General features: G+C 35.9%; 1 protein-coding gene across 2 annotated transcripts in view; it reads right to left on the bottom strand.

Moving 5' to 3' along the window:
• GALNT13 (polypeptide N-acetylgalactosaminyltransferase 13) overlaps positions 1-23,116 on the bottom strand; it is a gene marked incomplete at its 3' end in the record, with an annotated part of 475,050 nt that overhangs the window by 416,178 nt on the left and 35,756 nt on the right. The window lies entirely within an intron of this gene.

Raw genomic sequence — 23,116 nt, forward strand, 5'->3', positions numbered from 1 at the left:
CACTCCCATGGTCATAGCAGCATTATTTAGGCAAGACATAGGTAAGACATCAAAATAGCCTAGGTGTCCATCAATGGATAAATGGATAAAGAAGTTGTTGTATAAGTATTTGTGGAATATTATTCAGCCATTAAAAATGAGGAAATCCTACCATTTGTGACAACACGGGTAGATCTTGAGGGCATTATGCTAAGTGAGATAAGTCTGACAGCAAAAGACTAATACTGTTATGATCTCACTTAAAATAAAAAACAAACTCAGAGAAAAAGAGATTAGGCTTGTGGTTACCAGAAGTGAATGTGAGGGAAGGAGAAATGCAGGAAGTCAAAAGATACAAATTTCCAATTATAAGATAAGTGAGTACTAGAATGTAAAGTACAACATGACGACTGTAGCTAATGCTGCTGTGTAATATATAGGAAAGTTTTAAGACAGTAAATTCTAATTTTTCTCATCATGATAAGAAGTTTTTTTTTTCCTTTTCATCTTTCTTTTCTTCTTATTGTACCTGTATGAGAAGGTGGATGTTAGATGAATGTATTATAGTAATCACTTCACAATATATGTAAATCAAACCATTATGTCGTACAACTTAAACTTATGCAGTGATGTATGTCACTTATTTTTTGATAAAACTGGGAAAAAAGTGAATAAAAAAGCATCTGCTGTCACAGGACTGACATTTCATTTGGGAGAAACAAAACAGATGATTAGATAGATAGATAGATGATAGATAGATATAGACAGACAAACGAATGATAGGAAGGAAGGAATATTTAGAGAGTGTTGTACACTTTAAAAATGATTATGATATTGTCAGGGAGACTGCTTTACACTGGGTGGTCAGGGATCTCCTCTCTGAAGATGTGTCATTTAAGCTGTGACCAAGAAATAAAACTCAAATTATAATGCTGTAACATGTAACCCTGTAATAAAAGAGTCTGCTAGTTTGTCTACCCCACTGACTGTAAAATACTTCTTTGAAGGTAGGGATTAAACCTTCAGTACTTTGAATAATGAGTAGCACATAATAGTACTCAGTACCTATTTTTAAGGTGGCTGAAAAAAAAACTGATTAAATGGGGCAAATGTGATCATTTCCAATTTCTGTGCAAGGTAAGAGATCCAAAGAAGTTAAATCATGATGGATATTCAGAGTAGAACCCAAGTTCTGCCTGAGTTGCTTCTCCAATCTTTTTACCCATCAAAATCTTGATCTTGCTCCTCCTTTTAAAAGCTATGATATACTGCCAGTAAGTCTTCCATATCAAGTCACAGAGTTGATATATTTGTAGTAGATGGAGTACAGTTATTGTATAGAAAGAATACCACTTGCATTGTGATTTGTTTAAATCAATTAGAAAACATTGCAGTTTAAAGTTTTTGGTTTGAATCTATTCCATAAATTCACCAAACAGCTAGTTTATACAATGCCATGGAAAGAAAGAAATATTATTTTATTGTCGTGAGATTTAAAAACTAGTCAGAAAGACAAACATGAGAAAAACTAACTATAAACACTATAAGGTATGAAGTTTGATGGAAACATAGCAGAAGTAGCACCGGAATGTTCAAAGAACATTTGGTACAGAACAAAAGAAAACACACAAGCTTTAGCCCTAAAAGGCTTATTGAAGCTTACAATCCAAGGGGAAAATGCACCAATAAACTGTTTAACTAAATAAATTAGATGTTTCTTGTTGATAAAGTTGTTTCACATATTCTGAATTTTTCTTTTTCTCTGTCTTTATTTCTAAATGTCAGGAAAAAAATAAAATTAGCAGTTGATTTGTGGCTGTACACATATTATGGTGATTTAATATTAAGTCTTAGACATAGCCTTGTGATGAGGAAAAAAATCATACCTTAGTTCAATTTTATTTTTGGTTGGTGTAGCAGCTTGTGTAGAAACAACGAAAAAAAGTAGTAAAACCTATATCTGAATTAGATATGTATTATAAAGCTCATCTCCAACATCATGATGATTTTGGAAGACATTAGAGGCTTCCTATATCAGCAGTAACTATATACACATTATATTTTATATTATAAGAGAAGTTTTCTGAAGTATCTGTATAAATCCTTACATCAGTTTAAAAATAAATACTCTCAACAGGATAAGCCAGGCTGAAGGAATTCTGAACTTCTCACTTTTCAATAGGTTTTATGGCCATCTTGATGATTTATGTAAATTAATTCATGGTATACTACTTTTCTCATGTGTAAAGTTAATACTGTGTTTACATTGGTTTTGTTCAATTCTATCATAATGCTGGCCCAGAAAGAAAACCACAGCACATTTTCTAAGATAAAAATTACAATTAAAAGGCAATGAGAATATATGTATTTGTGTAACAGATTCACTTTGCTGTACTCCTGAAACACATTGCAAATGAATTATACCCCAATAAAAATTTTTTTAAAAAGGCAATGAAAATTTTCCATTTTTTGAATCTATCAAGAGACTCCTTCGTTATATATGTGTGTGTGTGTATATATATATATATATATATATATATATATATATATATAAAAGAATCAAGAGTGTAATGCCTAAAAGTAATTATGTACTTATTGGGAAAAACAAGCAAAATACCGTAGTCTAAAAAATGTCCAGAGAGTTCCCCATTTAAGTTAGCTTGAGTAATTTTTACAAAAAAACACATTCAGCCAGGGAAGAGGAAGCCACATTTCATAAGACCCTTCAGAAGCCCTGAAATCTATAAAATAAAGATTTTTATCAAAGAACAAGATAACCACTGAATTTACAATACCAATCCATCTGAAATGGGTAGTTTAGCTTATAACTGTGTCCTACACATAATAAACAGTCAAATCAAATCAATATAAATCCCATGCCTTAGCAGTAGTCCTAAACTTTTTATAGGAGGTTTATTATTTTTCTACTGATGAAGTTTCATAGCAGCACTTTCTACAAAAACAGATGTTCTCTTTAAAATTACCACATGGTATTATAAAGGATACGGGTGTCTTATGAATAATAAATAGGTTTGAGTCAGAAAGCAGAAAAAGAAAATACTGATACGATGATTTAAAATCAAAGTATTTCACATTTGCCAACTTTATCTTGCTAATGAAATCATTTTTTCTCTAGTTCAGTAATGGCTCGCACCTACCTTAAGAGTAATATAGTTCCACTTAAATATTTTGGCACATACAAAAGCAGAAAGGATATTCTCCCTGACTAAGCAATATCATCAGAGCAATTTTACAATAAATTGTGACTATTGCCCATTCCCTCTGTGTCACACATCATTCAAAGAAATTTAAAGGTATTACCTCATTCTCACAATTCTGAGGGGTAGGTACTGTTATTTTACAGATGAGGAGAGTAAAACAGAATTTAAAAATCTGCCCGAGGTTGTGTGGCTGACTTCCAGCAGAGCAAAGATTTGAAGCAAGACAATATGATTTCAGAGCCTACACCTTTATCCATTAGTAGTTTATACTACCTCCCAACAAAAACGTTTTTTTAATCACAGTGTATTCCACTCAATGGACCAAAATGTCAATGCCCAAGAGACATCAGAAAAACATCTTATATTTGAATACATTTGGTTTAGGCTTTAAAGGACTCCAAAATGGATTTGGCATTTTCATATTTTAGTGATGCATATCCTGGACTTTTAGCTTTCTCTCACCATCAAAAATACAAATGTGTATGTGTGTGTGTGTATCTTTCTTCTGCATTAGACAGTGATTCAACTAAGACAGGAACCAGGTGTGGCTCTGTATCTATAATACCTAGCAAGGGTCTGAAAAACACATAGCAGGCATTTGAATAAAGGACTGCTTAATGAAAACATACATGAATGAGTTAAGAGTAAATACATTAGTCAGTAAAATGATCTCAAAAACATACACAGTATACAAAAAGGCTAGAGATAACAGTGAATAATTACATCTAAAATCTGTGCAGTACTTATAAGATTAAGAATTTCCTTCACATACTCCACTGAATTTTCAAAATACCATAAGGACTACAATACTACCTGTATTTATACATAAGGAAGTTTCATAAGCAGCCCAGCCAAAGCAATATACTTAGGAACTCGTAAAATCACCACTCAAACCCATGTTTTCTGACTTTTAATGCAGGTCATCTTCCCTTACATACACTCCACAAAAAGAACAAGTTACACTTTAATTCATACCCCTTCTTGAAGATTGCTATGGTACATCAAATCACATTAAATTCCTGATAAAAATAACTTCAGCACATTTGTAAACCATAAAACGTTAATAAAATGGTTGCTTCTTGTTTTAAAATACACAAGAAGCTTTGCTTATTAGGTACTTATATATACTACGTTTCCTAGAGCAGTGGTTTTCAAACTTTACTGCACATTAGGAACATCTGGGGAGTTGATATTTTTAGAATCCTAATATCCATCTATGCACCAGAAATTTTAAATTAGAACCCCTGGGGCTGTGTCCAAGGCATCAACATTTCTTTAAAACCCCACGTGTTTCCAATGTGCAGCCAAGTTTGTGGACTTCTGAATTTTCAAAACTCTAGCAGTGTTGTCTTTCTCCCCTTATTGGATTAGAGGGCAGATCTGTGTTAGGTTGTAGAGGTAAAAGCAACAACAATGATGGTGTAAAGAAAAATGAAAAAAAATAGTTAAAAGAAGAAAGTTTATGTGAAAAAAATATACATATATATATATGGGTGTGTACACACACAGACACACACACATGGGACTTGAAGAATAGAATGTCTCTTTAATACTGTATATTTTCTTGCCATTACTTGTGTGCATCAAATGAGTCAATGATAAGTCAAGGCTGATTTCCACTTTAGGAATGGAGTCTGAGATGTATAAACTACCTTGTGGTGAAACAATTATTCTCTCCGAAGCTTTTGTTTTGTCATCATTCTATAAATTTTGCATAAGGTAAACAGCATTTACCATGACGGTAACTGCAATGCAGAATTTGTGGTCACATTCTAGGCAATTAGAATATATCGAGGGATCAATTTTGCTATTTTCAGTAGAGATAAATGTAAACAAAGGAGCTGTAATATTAAGTATTCTGACTTTAAGATTGAAGAAGGTCTCTAGAGAAGTCACTGCTGCTATAGCAGTATTTAAGTTGGACACTAGGAGTTGGGAAACTGCATCAATAAATGGGACAAAAATGTTTCTTAATAAATAATTCTTCAAAATAGATACATTTATATATATATGTGTGTTATATATATATATATATATATATATATATATATTTAGGAGAAATAACCATTCAGCTCTTATTAGGGACAAATTAGAAACACTAAGAAATCATCAAAAAGTAAGTACATAATAGAAAGCCAGGTTTATAAGTCTATCAACAGCGAAGATTATTGGGTACCTACAATATTAGGCACGGAAGGAGGTCTTCATCTAAAAGCGAATTATTTTTCACTCTTCTGTCCCCCAACTATGAGTAAGGGTCAATCAATATTTGTAGCACAATAATACTAAAATCCTAAAACATGTTCAAGGGGTGTGTGTGTGTGTATTCTAGACTTTACTAAAGCATGACTTAGAAAAATGGTTTTGTTATATTTAGTTATGATGTGTTCTCATAATGGATTCATTTAACAAAATTTTCAATGAATATGCATCAGATATCTACTATGTTCCAATCACTGATGTAGGCACTAATAAATAACACAGTGATCAAAATATGTCTGCCTCCATGGATCAAACATACTGTTTAAACTAAAATCAATTAGTAGTTTAAACGACTCCACTTTGAAATAGTTTTCCTACTTAAAAAAAAATAACTGTTCAATCACAGCACGCTAGACATCTGCTAATTTTTTTTGCTATATATATAGTTCAGTGATGGAGAGACAATTTGCAGTGACATTAACCAGTGTAGGTGAAATATAACCTAGTTCTGAGGCCAATTTAAAGTTCTAGATTATACTAAATCCTGATGTTTGACTTCCAACTCCTTTGTCTTCTGGATTTATTTCTGATGAGAAGTCAGCTGTGTATAATATATCTTTTCCTCCTGATGTCCTCAACATTTTCTGTTTGTCTTAATTTGTCATTTGGTTGTAATTTCTCCTTTGAGCTTCTTCAATCTGTGCTTTGGTGTCTCTCGTTTTTTTTTTATCTCATTAGTTTCTCAATGTTTTTCTTATAAATTAAAAAAAGTTATTTGCCATTATTTCTTCAAATTTTATTTGGCTCTGTTCTCTTTCTTCTCCATCTTGGATTACAATTACACATATGTAAAACTAGTTCTGGTATTACAAATGCACTACTTGATATTACAACTCTTGTTTTTTTCTGATTTTTCTATGTTTAAAATATTTTTTCCTCTTGGTTTCTCAGTCGGAGTAATTTCTGTGAACCTACTATTCAAGTACAATAAGTCTTTGCTCAGCTGTACCAAGCATACTGATGAGCCCATAAAGGCATTCTTCAATTCCATTACTGTGTTTTTCATTACTAACATTTCTCTTTGATTCTTTCTTATGGTTCCAGCTTTGCTAAAATTGCCTATGTGATATGCATATTATCTGCCTTTTACATTAGGGTCTTTAAAGTATTAATAAGAGTTACTTAAAATGTGTCTGATAGTTCTATTATCTGGATCCTATGTCTGGTTTGTTGAATTTTTTTTCTTGGCAGTGTGTCCATTTTATTGTCTCATTTTGTGTGCCTCATAAATTTTTATTAAAGCTGGACGTTAGAGACTGAGTAAATAGTTTTTATGTTTTTAAATGAGAGTGACTGTCCTTCTGTTAGTGCTAGGGTTTGGATCAATATACTCAGGAGTTTTTTGGTTTTTTTGGGTTTTTTTTTTACATCAGGAGTTGAGCCAGATTTGGGATTTATTGTTACCAAGTTTACTGTCTGCATCACAGGATTCATATTCTTCAAGTATTATCTTTGTTTAGGGTAGGGACTAGTTGGATAGAGGGATTTTTCTCAATAGCTTCTCAACCCTCAACTTTAGTCTTCCCTTTGCTCTGTGCCTCTGAAAAAGTCTCTGCGTGTTCTTTTACTCACCCAGCAGTGTTCCACTGCTACTTTTATTTGAAGCTTGTTAGCCTGGTGGGTGGCAGACCTGGATGATGGGTATTCTCTTTTGTTCTGATTAACCCTCAGTCTTAACTAGATTCTGTGGCTCTGGGCCTAGAGGTTGTGGTCCTCTCAGCACTTCAATTTCTTCCTCTAGCTGTAGATCTGAAACTAGGCGTAGTCTTGCCTTTTCTCTAGGGAAAGAGGGTATTTTTCTGCTGTCTTTCCCCTGCTTCAGTGGGTTTTCAGCTGGGATGCTATGAGTCATGGTTTGTCCTTCCCCTAGCAGCTTGAGGCTTTTCTTCTATGAAGAAGGAGGAATGAAAAAATCCAGGTGGTGTTTCCTGCCCTTCCCAGAGTGGCTGCTGCATCCTACACTAAGCCTGTGCTAGAATACATGCTTTCTGAGGACTCTAGCCAATCTTTATTTTTCTTAATGAGTATCCATTAAGGTCCATGGAGAAAAGCGTACAAGTGAACAAAAATTCCCCTTAAATGTGCGGCCTCTGGGTATACTATATTCTCTTTCCAACCTGCATTGCCTTTATTAATTAAAGAGTTCAGTTAAATTCATTTTTAAATTTGTTTTTACTGAAAAATACTTGACATATAACTTCATGTAAATTTAAGGTATATAACATCGATTTGTCACATTTATATTTTTAATTTGATTGTTATTACAGCAATAATTAGCACCTCTCACATCAAATAACTACCATCTCTTCTTACTGGTTAGAATAATTAAGATCAGTCTCTTAGCAAGTTTGATAATAATACAATATTGTTCTCTATATTCAATATACTGTGCATTAGACCTCTAGGATTTACTTTCTACATGATGCAAGTTTGTACACTTAAACATCTCTCCTATCCCCCCAACCCCCAGTAAGCACAATTTTACTCAGTTTTTATGAGTTAGCTGCTTTAGATTCCACATATAACTGATTTCATACATGACTGCTGACTGATGGCATCTGACCCAAGCAAACAAGTGTTTGTGTCCTGTCTTAAGTTTCAAGTTAGTTGGTTGCCCTATCACCTCAGCTCTCTGATGTGTCCAAGAAAAACTGAATTTGCAGATTGTCCAGCTTTTATTATTATTGCTGTTTAAAGGTTAGAGTAATGCTCCATCCAGATTTCTATATCCCAAGCAGAAACTAGAAGTCTCTTGTTTACTTACTGATCCATACATTGTATCATATGTCTTTATAAAGGCATGATCATGACCCTTAAAATGCAGAATTAAAAGCCGTAACTAAAGTATAAGCAAATTCTCATAAACACATGTCAGGTTAAATTATAAATAAATTTTATGTACTCTGGGCAAGGCTCCAATTACCTGAAAGAACTGGTAAAAATAACTACAGAAAAGTTACCTATTATTTATTAGAACTCATGGAATATTATTAAGATGTTAGAAGACTGGAAATGGGCAATTATGTTGCATTTCCTAAAACCATATGTTTATGTAGAAAGAAGTAAATGAAGGACTAACACCCCAATTGATAGGGATACTAAAGTTTCACACCTGCAAATATACTGGTGCAAATCATAAAACAAAAAATCAATTTGCAAGCTATAATAAAATAACAGGCTAATGAAGAAAAAAATCATCATGCCCTTGTGAAGAATAAATTTATCAAATGATCAAATTTGTTTCCATAGCAAAATATTATAGGCAAAATAATAAGCTGTAATATACTGTGACCTTACATAGCTTCTGATTTGGGCCTTAATTAAATACTTTTAAAAATCCAGAAAGTAATGTTTAAGACAAAGTCAATATTCCTTCAGTTCATATCATTGTCTAAATACCAAATATCCTTACATGCTAGGAGGTTCAGCATTAACTAATAGTTTGCCATACTTCTTTGGCCACAATGCTCTAGAGATACGGCTATTACCATGTGATAACCAAGGTTCATGTCTGATGGCAAAAAACAAAATTTTATAGGCAAAGTTTACCAAAAAAGAAGATATATAATATTCATGTCATTCACATATACTTTTGATATGTAATATTTAATAACATATGAGATGAATTTTAACAAATATTGTTTAATTTATTTTTTTAAATTCAACATAATGTTAAATTTAAGCTTATGGAAATGCCTTTGTCATCAAACTGTTCTGTGGAATATCTGGAGACAGACTTCCAGTTCCTACTTATACATTCCTTCATTATATTTCTATATATTATACAGAATTTATTTTGTAAATCTTTTCCTAACATTCTTTTCTTAACACTAAAAATGTTAAGTTCTCTTAACACTAACTCTAGATATCTTTCCTTCTGAAAACAAACTCTTAAAAAAATTTTTTTTTCTTTCAGGAAAGTTCATGCTTGAACAGTTCTAAGCTCATGTCCTCTGAGTTATATACCTCGTGTATCATTCAAATGACTCCAAATAGAGAACCACTATGGTTTGGCATCTGAAGGGGGATATCTGTGACAGATTTTCTCCAATTGGATATTGTCTGCCTATTCGACAACGTTTCTATATAGTTGGCAAGTCTAAAAGCTGTGCCATTAGCAATGTTCATTACAAAAAATGTAACATAGAATCATAGAGCGCAACATGAATCTTTGAGTTCTTGACCCATTTCCTTTCTTACTCTGATGTCCAACCTGGGCATACTCATCTATTCTCATCAGGCATACTCAACTATATCTCCAGTTCCAAAATGTCACTTAAATTCTAGGTTTATATCTAGCTTCTATGGACTACACTGTGTCTCCCCTAAATTAATATGCTGAAGCCTTAAGCCCCAAGGTAACAGTATATGGGGATAGGATCTTTAGGAGATAATTAAGGTTAAATGAGGTAGTAAGGGCTGGGCCCTAATCTGATAGGACTGTGGCCTTAGAAGAAGAGGGAGTGAAAGAGCTTGCTCGCTCTCTCTCCACCATGTGAGGACACAGAGAGAAGGTGGGCACTGCAAGCCAGGAGAAGAGCTCTCACCGGAACCTGACCATGTTGGCACCCTGATCTTGGACTTCCAGCCCCTAGAACTATGAGAAAATACATTTCTGTTGTTTAAGCCACAAGTCTATGGTAATGTTATAATCAGCCTGAACTGATGAGTACACAGCTGACTACTGATCATCTCTACCTGGATGTCAACAAGTAACTCAAGCCAAACACATCTAAATCAATACTCATCATCTTTCACTAAACCTGCCCCTTCTCTTCTATTCTATGTAACATGTAATAGCAGCAAGCCAGAAGACTGAGAACAATCTGGGATTCTCCTTACCCTTCATCTTCTGACAGTCATCAACTACCATAAATTATCTTTTCAATATATCCATAACTTAATCTCTCTCCACTCCTAATGTGGTGTTACTGGATCTCATTTTTTTTTTAACATGGACTATTTAAGTAGATTTCTCGCTTCAAGTAGCTTCCTTACATAAGTTTTACACCTGAGCAATCCATCTTCTGCTGTCACAAAATCAATTGAAAATGCAAATCTCCCAAGCCCCCCTCCTCCTTGAAACTGTCAGTTTTATCCATTGCTTATATAATGGCCATGATTTGGGCCCTGCTTACCTTTCTAATTTATCTCTTGCTGCTCCACATGTACCCTCCTCTCCAGTCATTTATTCATATGTCAATATTCAGTTCAAGACCCAGTTTCCCCCTAAGAAGCACTTCTTCACCTCTTTTCCCTCAAAGAAATGACTGATCTAAATTTGATGAACATATTGCTCTTTTACATTAAGGCTCTAATCCCCACAAGGTAAGCAAACATATCTTATTAGCTGGCTGTATCAAACTATTTGGTACACAGTGGACACAAGATTTGTTGAATAAAAAAGAAATTTAAAAAAAATCAAAGAACCAATGAGGCTACAGTTAATATCCTTTAAGTTAAAAATCAGAATGATCATAAACAGGAAAATGGCTCATTAAATGGTGTTACATAAATAAAAACCATCTCCAAAAATAATTTTGTTAAATAAAAATAGTAAAACATAAAACTATAATGCTGTTGATCATGATTCAGTTAGAACTAATATTTGTGTGTGTGTGCTCAAGTGCATGCTGGCATACAAAGAAGATTACAACAAAATATACCAAACATTAACAGAAGCTACTTCCAGATGGTGGGATTAGAGGCAAATTTTATTTTTGTTAAACATGTGTGTATTTTCAAAATATGAGACTGGTAAAGCTTTGATTTAATTTATGCCTTAGTTAAGGTTCTTAGGGTTGTAAGAATGAAGCAAAATAAATGAACAAACAATACAAGTTCAATTCAAGGAAGCCAAGAGCAAGTTGTTCAGTCAAGATGCTGGGAACAAGAATGAGGGAATAAAAAGATGTCTGCAACCTGAATCTTTATTTCTCTGAGGATACCTAATCTCTTGATCATGCTGTTCTCCATACATCTGGTTTGTTTTTTTTCTTAGAATATCCCCCTCTCCTCATTCCCTCTCTGGGTTGGCTTTCTGTGCTTTTCTGTACACATAGACTAAGCAAGGCTGAACCCTTCCATTTTGAGTTCAAATTACTTTAGTTTGAGTGACCATAGAGACTAACATCAATGAATCCCAATTCTAAACTTCTGAAAGAATCTGACTGGCTCAGCTTGGATAATGTGTGGCCAATCAGCTGTGTCTAGGTTGCTGGGGAGGGGCTAACAGATTACATTTTACAAATACATTTTTTTTTCCTCCTAGAGTTGTGAATGACAGTTTATAGGAGAGAATAAACCCTAAGCAATAAATAACAATGCAATAATAGCAACACCAATGAAAATATAAAAATTGGTTTTCACTCACACATTTACTAGGATTTTGAATTTACAGCTGGGAATATACCATCTGAGATTTCCAAAAGGATAATTCTCAGGTTGCTATCACCCTTGAATATTTACATATAAAAATAGAAACAAAGAAACAACCTACAGAATGGGAGAAAATATTTGCAAATGATGCGACTGACAAGGATTTAATCTCCAAAATATACAAACAGCTCAAACAGCTCAATATCAAAGAAAAAACAACCCAATCAAAAAATGGGCAGAAGACTTAAATAGACATTTCTCCAAAGAAGATATCCAGATGACCAACAGGTACATGAAGAGGCTCAACATCGCTAATTATTAGAGAAACGCAAATCAAAACTACAATGAGGTGTCACCTCACACCAGTCAGAATAACCATCATCAAAAAGTCTACAAATAATAAATGCTGAAGAGGATGTGGAGAAAAGGGAACCCTCCCACATTGTTGGTAGGAACGTAAATTGGTGCAGCCACTATGGAGAATAGTATGGAGGTTCCTTAAAAAACTAAAAAAGAGTCACCATATGATCCCGCAATCCCACTCCTGGGCATATATCCAGAAAAGATGAAAACTCTAATTGGAAAAGATACATGCACCCCAGTGTTCATAGCAGCACTATTCACAATGGCCAAGACATGGAAGTAACCTAAGTGTACACCGACAGATGAATGGATAAAGAAGATTTGATACACACACACACACACACACACACACACGATATTACTCAGCCATAAACAAGAACAAAATGCCATCTGCAGCAACACGGATGGACTTAGAGATAATCATACTAAGTGAAGTAAATCAGAGAAAGAAAAATATCATGATATCACTTATATGTAGAATCTAAAAAAAAAATGATACAAATGAACTTATTTACAAAACAGAAACAGACACCCAGACACAGAAAACAAACTGTGGTTACCAAGGGAAAAGGCAGGGGGAGGGATAAATTAGGAGTATGGGATTAAGAGACACACACTACTATATATAAAATAGATAAACAACAAGGTCCTACTATACAGAACAGGGAACTATATTCAATACCTTGTAATAAGTATAATGGAAAAGCATATATATATATATATAACAGCATATATATGTTTATATATATATAAAACCACTTTGCTGTACACCAGAAACTAACACAATGTAAATCAACTATACTTCAATTTTTAAAAAAAAGAAAAAAAAACAATTAGAAACAATAGAACAAATATTGCTAACAAAAATAGTTATATGTCAGTATACATTGTTTGTTCTTCTGTTTGACTACAACTACCTAATCCTCTAAAAATCACTCAAATTTTATAACAAATTAGAGAGATATATAATAAAGACCACAAGACATGAGATAAGAACTTGAGTCTAAACCAGTTTTCCCATTTAGAATATATGTGACAATGATAAAATCCAATAATTACTCTAATTAGCAGTTTCCTCAGTTGCAAAAGGGAGAGAATGAAATCTGACATGATTACATCTTTACATTGCTATGAAAACTGAAGTGGAATAAAGGTACACTGATTAAAAAGAACAACTTTGGGAGGCATAAAAGAGCAATGCACAATGACAAGTGTCAGCAAATAACCTCATTTCCACCTGTATGTACTACAGATACAAGTTAGAATTTGAAGACAGTACATGTCATAAAGCTCATTTCAGCATTTCAGAAGGCAGTTATAATGCAATGCCAAATACTGCCCATATGAAGAATCAAAATAAAGTCCACACTGTGCACGTCAAGTCGCAGTGGCAAGATACAAACACAATAAGTTTCAAAAATATTAAAAATGGTTATTTAGAGATGAAAAGTTAACCCTGTATTTCAGAAAAGTGCTGGTTTTGCTCATGGTTGGCAGGAAATCTAAATACTTTTTCAGTCATATATAGGAAGTTAATTTTTGTGCATCTAGGCAATAAAAAATACTAGTCATTACATCCATGCCAAATTACTTGTAAACTATGTAGATTTCCAAATGTTACTGTAACTAACACCTTAGTAATTTATAAATAACAAAGCTTTGAATAAGACCTAAAGTAGTGTGTTTGTTATTTCCAGAGATAGTGTTCTTCAGTTTACACAGTAATATCATAGCAATTATTTAAGAAGAGAATGGCTTTTGATGGCTTTTTAAACCAGTGAGCATATTATGGTTCCAAAGCTAGTACTTCCACACTTCCCATTCCCACTTATACCGGTAAGTTAAGAGCATATGCAGATATAAGTTCATTTACATTTAATAATAACAATTATAATATTCACATAACTTAGTTTTAAAAATACACTCAAAAATCCATATTAGAATAAACAGAATCAACAATTCCCACTTTATGAATAAAAAAGGAGGTCTCTGAATTCCTAGTGTGCTTTTTATGGGATACCACACTGCCTATGGATACACCGTTCTCCCCAAGATCATGGGTTCCTCATCAATCTTCTATTATCTGTGTGATAATCCTGCCAGATACATTATACAACTCCTCCATGTCTCTACTTGTACTTTCCTACCCACACTCTCAGGAAATTCTTATTAACTCCATTTTCTTCATTCTTAAGCTCCAGCACATTAAGAAAAACCTCCCCTTGACTTACCACTTTGTCCTTTCAATAATGATCATCTACATCACACCCGTTAGCATTCAGTTATTGATTTTTTATCTCATTTAAAAGTAGAAATTATTGCTGTTATTCAGTTTCCTAGCTGTTTTGTATAAGTTATTCAAATCATCTGGTTGGCTTGATTTGTTGATTTAAGGGTCTGGCACAATGACAATCTGCCCAATCTCTTCTGAGGAGGCTAACAATAAAAACTTAAATTTCAAAAACTAAAACTGTGGGCTTCCCGGATGGAGCAGTGGTTGAGAGTCCACCTGCCGATGCAGGGAACACGGGTTCATGCCCCGGTCCGGGAAGATCCCACATGCTGTGGAGCGGCTGGGCCCATGAGTCGTGGCCGCTGAGCCTGGGGAAGATGCCACATGCCGCAGAGTGGTTGGGCCCGTGAGCCATGGCCGCTGAGCCTGCACGTCCGGAGCCTGTGCTCCACAACAGGAGAGGCCACATCAGTGAGAGGCCCGCATACCACACACACAAAAAACAAAACTAAAACTGTAAAAATTGCCTCCACGTTCATGAACAAACAATCCAATATTATAATCCTATACACAACTTAATTTCTGTTTCATTCACTTTGTCCCAGCTTCCAATCTTGGAAACTGAGATCAATTGTTCATGGAAAATTGAGAGGGAGCCATCTAAAATTATTTAGACTGTATTAAGCTAATTTATAGTTATAATATTCAATATTCCCATTCTACTATTAATCAAAGGCACATGCTTCTCAAGTGGTCCATGTCAGTCTGTCAGGTATTTCTCCAGAGTGGGACACATATAATTTGGGACTCTGATTACTATAGCCCTCCCAACTTCCTTTTCCTCTCTGTAGAAGAGTTCTCCTTCCCTTATAGTGAGGGGACTTGCACGTGGCTCACCATAGTTGCAGATCCCCAACTGCAATTCTCTGCTGATCCCAAATAAACTCATCTATGCTGGAGAAATATCTGGCAGTCTATTTATTTCAGGCCAACAATGTATCTTAAGACAAAGAATAACAATTTGCTCTATATGGGTTGGTAACTGCCTAGAACAAATAGATAGTAATTAGTTTCATTGTGGCTGGCACCTGAAGCTGTACCTAAAACTCTCACATTTTCACATCAGAATTCACATAGTTACAGGTACTTGCTTTTTGTTATGTAAGATGTTACGGGGACTACAAAGATTTAAAAGTTTAAAGAAAGAACATAGGATTTATTTTTCAGGTAGAAGATTACAAAATTATGGCACTAACAAGCTAAATACCGGAGGGAAAAAAACATGATTGCAATTAGGAACATTCAAAATATCTGGGAGTAAAATCCTCCCTGTAGACATTATCTTTTTTAAATTTAAGGTTTTGTTCATTTCCTCCAAGCCTCAGGGCAACTAGTGTAGAAGAAGGCAATGTGGTGAGTAACATGTTTCCAAGTGAAATTTTAAAAAATTAGTTTTTAAAATCCGGAATAAATAACGTTGTTCACCGAGAGATGGCTTTTCTCATAGAGGAATTAAGAAACCATGGAGATATCGTTAAGGAGAAGACAACATGGTGATGTCACCAGCCATGGTTCACAGATACCCCTTACTGATATAAATGGCAGAATCCCACCTATTAACTGCAAACCCCTACTTCAGCAAAGGGATTTCCTAAAAACTTAATCAGTGATGCCATGCCTTGGGTCTTATCCAGTATCAGGAAATAAGTAATTTGTTAATTTTTTTTTCTCATACTCTCCACTCACAACTTCAAAATAAGATGCTTAAGTCTGCTAAATTAGATTTCTTTTGATGGCGATTTTATATATTAAGTTATTATGGCAAATCTTAAAGTTATGTAAAAATTGAAGCACTTCAAACCCTGATGTTGGAAAAGCAGTATCTATTATCTTTTTAAATTTCCTGTGCTGACATATATGTATGCTTGCTTCCTGGCGTAAAGATTGGATATTTTTCTGTACATAGTATGCGCATGTTGTTTTGTTTTTCTATTTCATATATATGTCAATAAAAGGAAACTATATATATTTTTTATTGGTACATTTAGTCGGGTAAATACAGGTAACTGTCATACAGGTAAAAAGTTGCAGAAAAAACTAGAAAATTGACCCCAAAAAGGAATAAATCATTAGCACAAGTGGTAATACACTAAGGTCAGATAGGAAGAGAATATGGCATTATGTTGCAAGATAATGGGTAACCCAAATGTCCATAACGGAGCAGGGAGTGAGTAAGCAGACTTGATTCCCTGTATCTTGAGAGAAAGATTTTGGATCACTCTACCAACTACAATAAGATTGTAATAAAGAATAATGAATTAAATTATAAACTGAGGTTGGACAGCCAGAGACCAAAATTTGATGGTTATGGTTGTAGTTGGGAAGCACCGAAGGAGTGGATATGGGGAAGAAGTGCAACATGAGGGCTCTTCCTTTTCACTGAATGCAGAATGGATGCCTCACTAGCATTAAATCTAGGTTAGGCTGTAGTTGGTAATGGACTCCCTTAGGACTGCACATGAAAATAATTTTTGGCCCGAGTGTGGATATCAAAGTTGATATCAGGGTGCAAGAGGCTGAAGAGTAAACACTCCTACCAAAAAAACAAAAGTATAGGGCTTCCCTGGTGGCGCAGTGGTTGAGAGTCTGCCTGCCAATGCAAGGGACACGGGTTCGTGCCCCGATCCGGGAAGATCCCACATGCTGCGGAGCGGCAGGGCCCGTCAGCCATGGTCGCTGAGCCTGCGCGTCCGGAGCCTGTGCTCCGCAGCGGGAGAGGCCACAACGGTGAGAGGCCCGTGTAACGCAAAAGAAAAAAAAAAAATCCGCTTTTAATGTTAAGCATTCTACTTAAGTGTAATTCACACCACCAAGGACATCAAGCAAAAATTTTACTTTATGCATCAGACATGATATTTTAAAAAATATTCTTTAAAATAATCAATAATTTGCATGTTATTATTTTTCTTTGATAAGTGATCATTAATAGAAACAGCTTTTATTTTGAGGCTTAAACTAGTTCAGTGAGTTTTGGGAATTAAGAATCTCACAGGATTATTCTAATTTAAAATTTTTATGAAACAAAATAGATGTTTAGCAAAATTACCACCAAATTTGGGCCCTTAAAGTTCTGTTAATTATTAACTTTCAAACATATGGAAGATGTTTTTGTGTGCCTAATTAATAAATGTACTTGGGCTTCCCTAGTGGCACAGTGGTTGAGAGTCTGCCTGCCGATGCAGGGGACGTTGGGTTCGTGCCCTGGTCTGGGACGATCCCACATGCCGCAGAGTGGCTGGGCCTGTCAGCCATGGCTGCTGAGCCTGCGCATCCGGAGCCTGTGCTCCACAACGTGAAGAGGCCACAACAGTGAGAGGCCCGCATACCGAAAAAAAAAAAAAAAAAAAAGTCAAAAGTATAGAAGTGTATAAGAAAATGTTAGAGTTTTCTTCTCTTTCTCGCAACCAGCACTTTCTAATCCTATGCCTAATGAAGCCAAAATGACATCAAATGTTAAGGATTTGGCAAATTTTCTCATAGGGCTTTTCCTAGGTATATAAAATCCTTTTCAATGAAACAAAGAACAAATCTCTTCACACAGCGTCCATTCTAAAAAACTCAATTCAGGATGTAATATTAACACAATTAGGGAATATAACACTTAGAAATGAAAGGCACTATACAAATTACTTGATCAAAACCTTTCATCTTACCTTTGAAGATTCTCACAGTTTCCACGGGTCAGTATTCCAGGCAAAGTTGAGCTATGCCATATGCTCAGGGTCTTACTAAGGCTGAAATTAAGTTGTTAGCCAGGCCATGTGCCTTTCTGGAGTTTAGAAACCTCCTCTAAGCTCACATGACTGTTGACTAAATCTAGTTCCTTGCAGTTACAAGAGTAAGGTCCCAGTTTTCTCACGGTTCTCAACTTCTAGAGGCCACAGGACCCTCTCACAACATGGCTGCTTCATACTTCAAGGCCAGTAGGAGAATCTCTCTCACTAGAAAGTGCCTAGTCACTCTTTTAAGCAATTATGTAAATAGGTTGGGTTTACCCAGGAGAATCTCCTTTGTGATTAACTCAAAATCATCTGCAAATTCTCTTCACCTTTGTCACACAGTTAAATCGAATCACAGGATGATCTCCTATCACACTGAGAGGTTCTCAAGAGGAGGGGATGATACAAGGATGTGGATCATTCAGGCCAGCTTAGAATTCTGCTGACCTCAGTCTTGGGGAGTCACCTTAGAACTCTGCCTAGCACAACCCTTATATCCAAGATGTACCCTTCAGTGCTTCAAGTGGAAAGCTTGCATATTTATCACAGCTCCTCATTGGGATGCTTGGTATACTCCATAGCCCTGGAAAACTATCAGAAGCTCTGCTTGACTTCCTAGTCTAGTAACTATCACTTGCAAATTAGCAATTAAAGGAAAAATAAATCTGAATGCTGGGCTCCCATCTCAGCTTCCCTGCTTTCCAGGATCCTTGGCCCCTCGTGTGCTCCCTGCCTTGGCTTGATTTTCAAACACGTTAGCTAAATTTATTTATTAAAAAAAAAATTACATCCAGGTTTCCTGGTTGTTCTTATTAGGAATGCTAATCCGCAACAAGATGGTCTGCCATCACTGGACCCCAAATTTGTTTATTCAAGTATCTTATGAGATTGTATTTGCAAAAGGTGAATTTACAAGAGGTAGCATAACAATAATAAGCTAACAAGTTGTAAAGTTTGAAAAAAAAGCTGCTTTTTAATCAGAAACAGCTGTGATAATTAGAAAATAGATTTTAAAAATCCGCTTTTAATGTTAAGCATTCTACTTAAGTGTAACTCACACCACCAAGGACATTAAGCAAAAATTTTACTTTATGCATCAGACATGATATTTTAAAAAATATTCTTTAAAATAATCAATAATTTGCATGTTATTATTTTTCTTTGATAAGTGATCATTAATAGAAACAGCTTTTATTTTGAGGCTTAAACTAGTTCAGTGAGTTTTGGGAATTAAGAATCTCACAGGATTATTCTAATTTAAAATTTTTATGAAACAAAATAGATGTTTAGCAAAATTACCACCAAATTTGGGCCCTTAAAGTTCTGTTAATTATTAACTTTCAAACATATGGAAGATGTTTTTGTGTGCCTAATTAATAAATGTACTCGGGCTTCCCTAGTGGCACAGTGGTTGAGAGTCTGCCTGCTGATGCAGGGGACGTTGGGTTCGTGCCCCGGTCCGGGAAGATCCCACATGCCGCAGAGCGGCTGGGCCCGTCAGCCATGGCTGCTGAGCCTGCGAGTCCAGAGCCTGTGCTCCACAACGGGAAGAGGCCACAGCAGTGAGAGGCCCGCATACCGAAAAAAAAAAAAAAGTCAAAAGTATAGAAGTGTATAAAGAAAATGTTGAGTTTTCCTCTCTTTCTCCCAACCAGCACTTTCTAATCCTATGCCTAATGCAGCCAAAATGACATCAAATGTTAAGGATTTGGCAAATTTTCTCATAGGGCTTTTCCTAGGTATATAAAATCCTTTTCAATGAAACAAAGAACAAATCTCTTCACACAGCGTCCATTCTAAAAAACTCAATTCAGGATGTAATATTAACACAATTAGGGAATATAACACTTAGAAATGAAAGGCACTATACAAATTACTTGATCAAAACCTTTCATCTTACCTTTGAAGATTCTCACAGTTTCCACGGGTCAGTATTCCAGGCAAAGTTGAGCTATGCCATATGCTCAGGGTCTTACTAAGGCTGAAATTAAGTTGTTAGCCAGGCCATGTGCCTTTCTGGAGTTTAGAAACCTCCTCTAAGCTCACATGACTGTTGACTAAATCTAGTTCCTTGCAGTTACAAGAGTAAGGTCCCAGTTTTCTCACGGTTCTCAACTTCTAGAGGCCACAGGACCCTCTCACAACATGGCTGCTTCATACTTCAAGGCCAGTAGGAGAATCTCTCTCACTAGAGAGTGCCTAGTCACTCTTTTAAGCAATTATGTAAATAGGTTGGGTTTACCCAGGAGAATCTCCTTTGTGATTAACTCAAAATCATCTGCAAATTCTCTTCACCTTTGTCACACAGTTAAATCGAATCACAGGATGATCTCCTATCACACTGAGAGGTTCTCAAGAGGAGGGGATGATACAAGGATGTGGATCATTCAGGCCAGCTTAGAATTCTGCTGACCTCAGTCTTGGGGAGTCATCTTAGAACTCTGCCTAGCACAACCCTTATATCCAAGATGTACCCTTCAGTGCTTCAAGTGGAAAGCTTGCATATTTATCACAGCTCCTCATTGGGATGCTTGGTATACTCCATAGCCCTGGAAAACTATCAGAAGCTCTGCTTGACTTCCTAGTCTAGTAACTATCACTTGCAAATTAGCAATTAAAGGAAAAATAAATCTGAATGCTGGGCTCCCATCTCAGCTTCCCTGCTTTCCAGGATCCTTGGCCCCTCGTGTGCTCCCTGCCTTGGCTTGATTTTCAAACACGTTAGCTAAATTTATTTATTAAAAAAAAAATTACATCCAGGTTTCCTGGTTGTTCTTATTAGGAATGCTAATCCGCAACAAGATGGTCTGCCATCACTGGACCCCAAATTTGTTTATTCAAGTATCTTATGAGATTGTATTTGCAAAAGGTGAATTTACAAGAGGTAGTATAACAATAATAAGCTAGCAAGTTGTAAAGTTTGAAAAAAAAGCTGCTTTTTTAATCAGTAATAGCTGTGATAAATTAATTAGAAAACAGATTTTTAAAATCCGCTTTTAGAGCTTCCCTGGTGGCACAGTGGTTGAGAGTCCGCCTGCCAATGCAGGGGACACGGGTTTGTGCCCTGTTCCGGGAAGATCCCACATGCCACAGAGCAGTTGGGCCCGTGGGCCATGGTCGCTGAGCCTGCACGTCTGGAGCCTGTGCTCCGCAACGGGAGAGGACACAACAGTGAGAGGCCCCCGTACTGCAAAAAAAAAAAAAAACAAACCAATCTGCTTTTAATGTTAAGCGTTCTACTTAAGTGTAATTCACACCACCAAGGACATTAAACAAAAATTTTAGGGCTTCCCTGGTGGCGCAGTGGTTGAGAGTCCGCCTGCCGATGCAGGGGACACGGGTTCGTGCCCCGGTCCGGGAAGATCCCACATGCCACGGAGCTGCTGGGCCCGTGAGCCATGGCCGCTGAGCCTGCGCGTCCGGAGCCTGTGCTCCGCAACGGGAAAGGCCACAACAGTGAGAGGCCCGTGTACCGCAAACAAACAAAACAAAAAATTTTATTTTATGCATCAGACATGATATTTTAAAAAATATTCTTTAAAATAATCAATAATTTGCATGTTATTATTTTTCTTTGATAAGTGATCATTAATAGAAACAGCTTTTATTTTGAGGCTCAAACTAGTTCAGTGAGTTTTGGGAATTAAGAATCTCACAGGATTATTCTAATTTAAAATTTTTATGAAACAAAATAGATGTTCAGCAAAGTTACCACCAAATTTGGGCCCTTAAAGTTCTGTTAATTATTAACTTTCAAACATGTGGAAGATGTTTTTGTGTGCCTAATTAATAAATGTACTCGTGCTTCCCTGGTGGCGCAGTGGTTCAGAGTCCGCCTGCCGATGCAGGGAGCGTGGGTTCGTGCCCCGGTCCGGGAAGATCCCACATGCTGCAGAGCGGCTGGGCCCGTGAGCCATGGCTGCTGAGCCTGCGAGTCCGGAGCCTGTGCTCCACAACAGGAGAGGCCAAAACAGTGAGAGGCCCGCATACCGCCAAAAAAATAAAACATAAATGTACTCATTCTCCTCAAAGGTTTAAACATTTGGTTGATATCTCTGCTTGGTTAACATTATCCACCTCAGTGCTACTCATCAAGTGGTCCATGAACAGGCAGCATCAGCAACACCTGGGAGCTTAAGGCCCCTAACCCTACACCTACTGAATTTGAATCTCTGGGGCTTAGAACTAAGTATCTGTGTTTTAACAATCTCAGGTGATTCTGTAGCATGCTAAAGTTTGAGAAGCATTAATCTAGCTCATCTTGATAGCAGCAGGAATTTTTAACAACCACAAAATGAAGAGATCAAAGCATATGTGTGAAATTTCCCCCTTATATTTGTACCCATCTTTGAATTAGTCCATAAGCTGTCCCATCAAGAAGAGGATAATAAATCCACCCTATGCTTGGATACACCTCTGGGACACAGGGCAAAGGACCCCAGACTGAATGTAGATTCCAGTGTTATTTCTCATTTCCACATGACGGTTTGGGGCCATAAATTCTGTCACAGTGCAAACAACTGAACGATAAATCAGAGGTCCTAGCACTTCAGTCTCGCAGATTATGTAGTGAAGAGTTTAAAGTGGATTTTAAAAAATATAATAGTGGGTACAAGTTTCCAACACACCAAGAATCTCACAAGTAAAAGCATAACCCTGAAAATAAAATTCACAATCAATAAAAAAAGTGATATAAGTAATCAAGCTTCCAAAACTATAATATAGTAGTATCTTGCTTGGAATTCCTCTGAAAGGTTAGTTAATTACTGCTTGTATATCAATATCAATATGACAGTCATTACACCAACCAACAACTTAAATCATTTTCAATAAAACCATGATATAAATTTAAAGTTTAATTATTTAAAATGACCTAAAAAGACAAAATTCAAAAATATGTA

This window comes from Mesoplodon bidens (assembly GCF_964165515.1).
Source record: "Mesoplodon bidens genome assembly, chromosome: 8".
NCBI classification, from domain to species: domain Eukaryota; kingdom Metazoa; phylum Chordata; class Mammalia; order Artiodactyla; family Ziphiidae; genus Mesoplodon; species Mesoplodon bidens.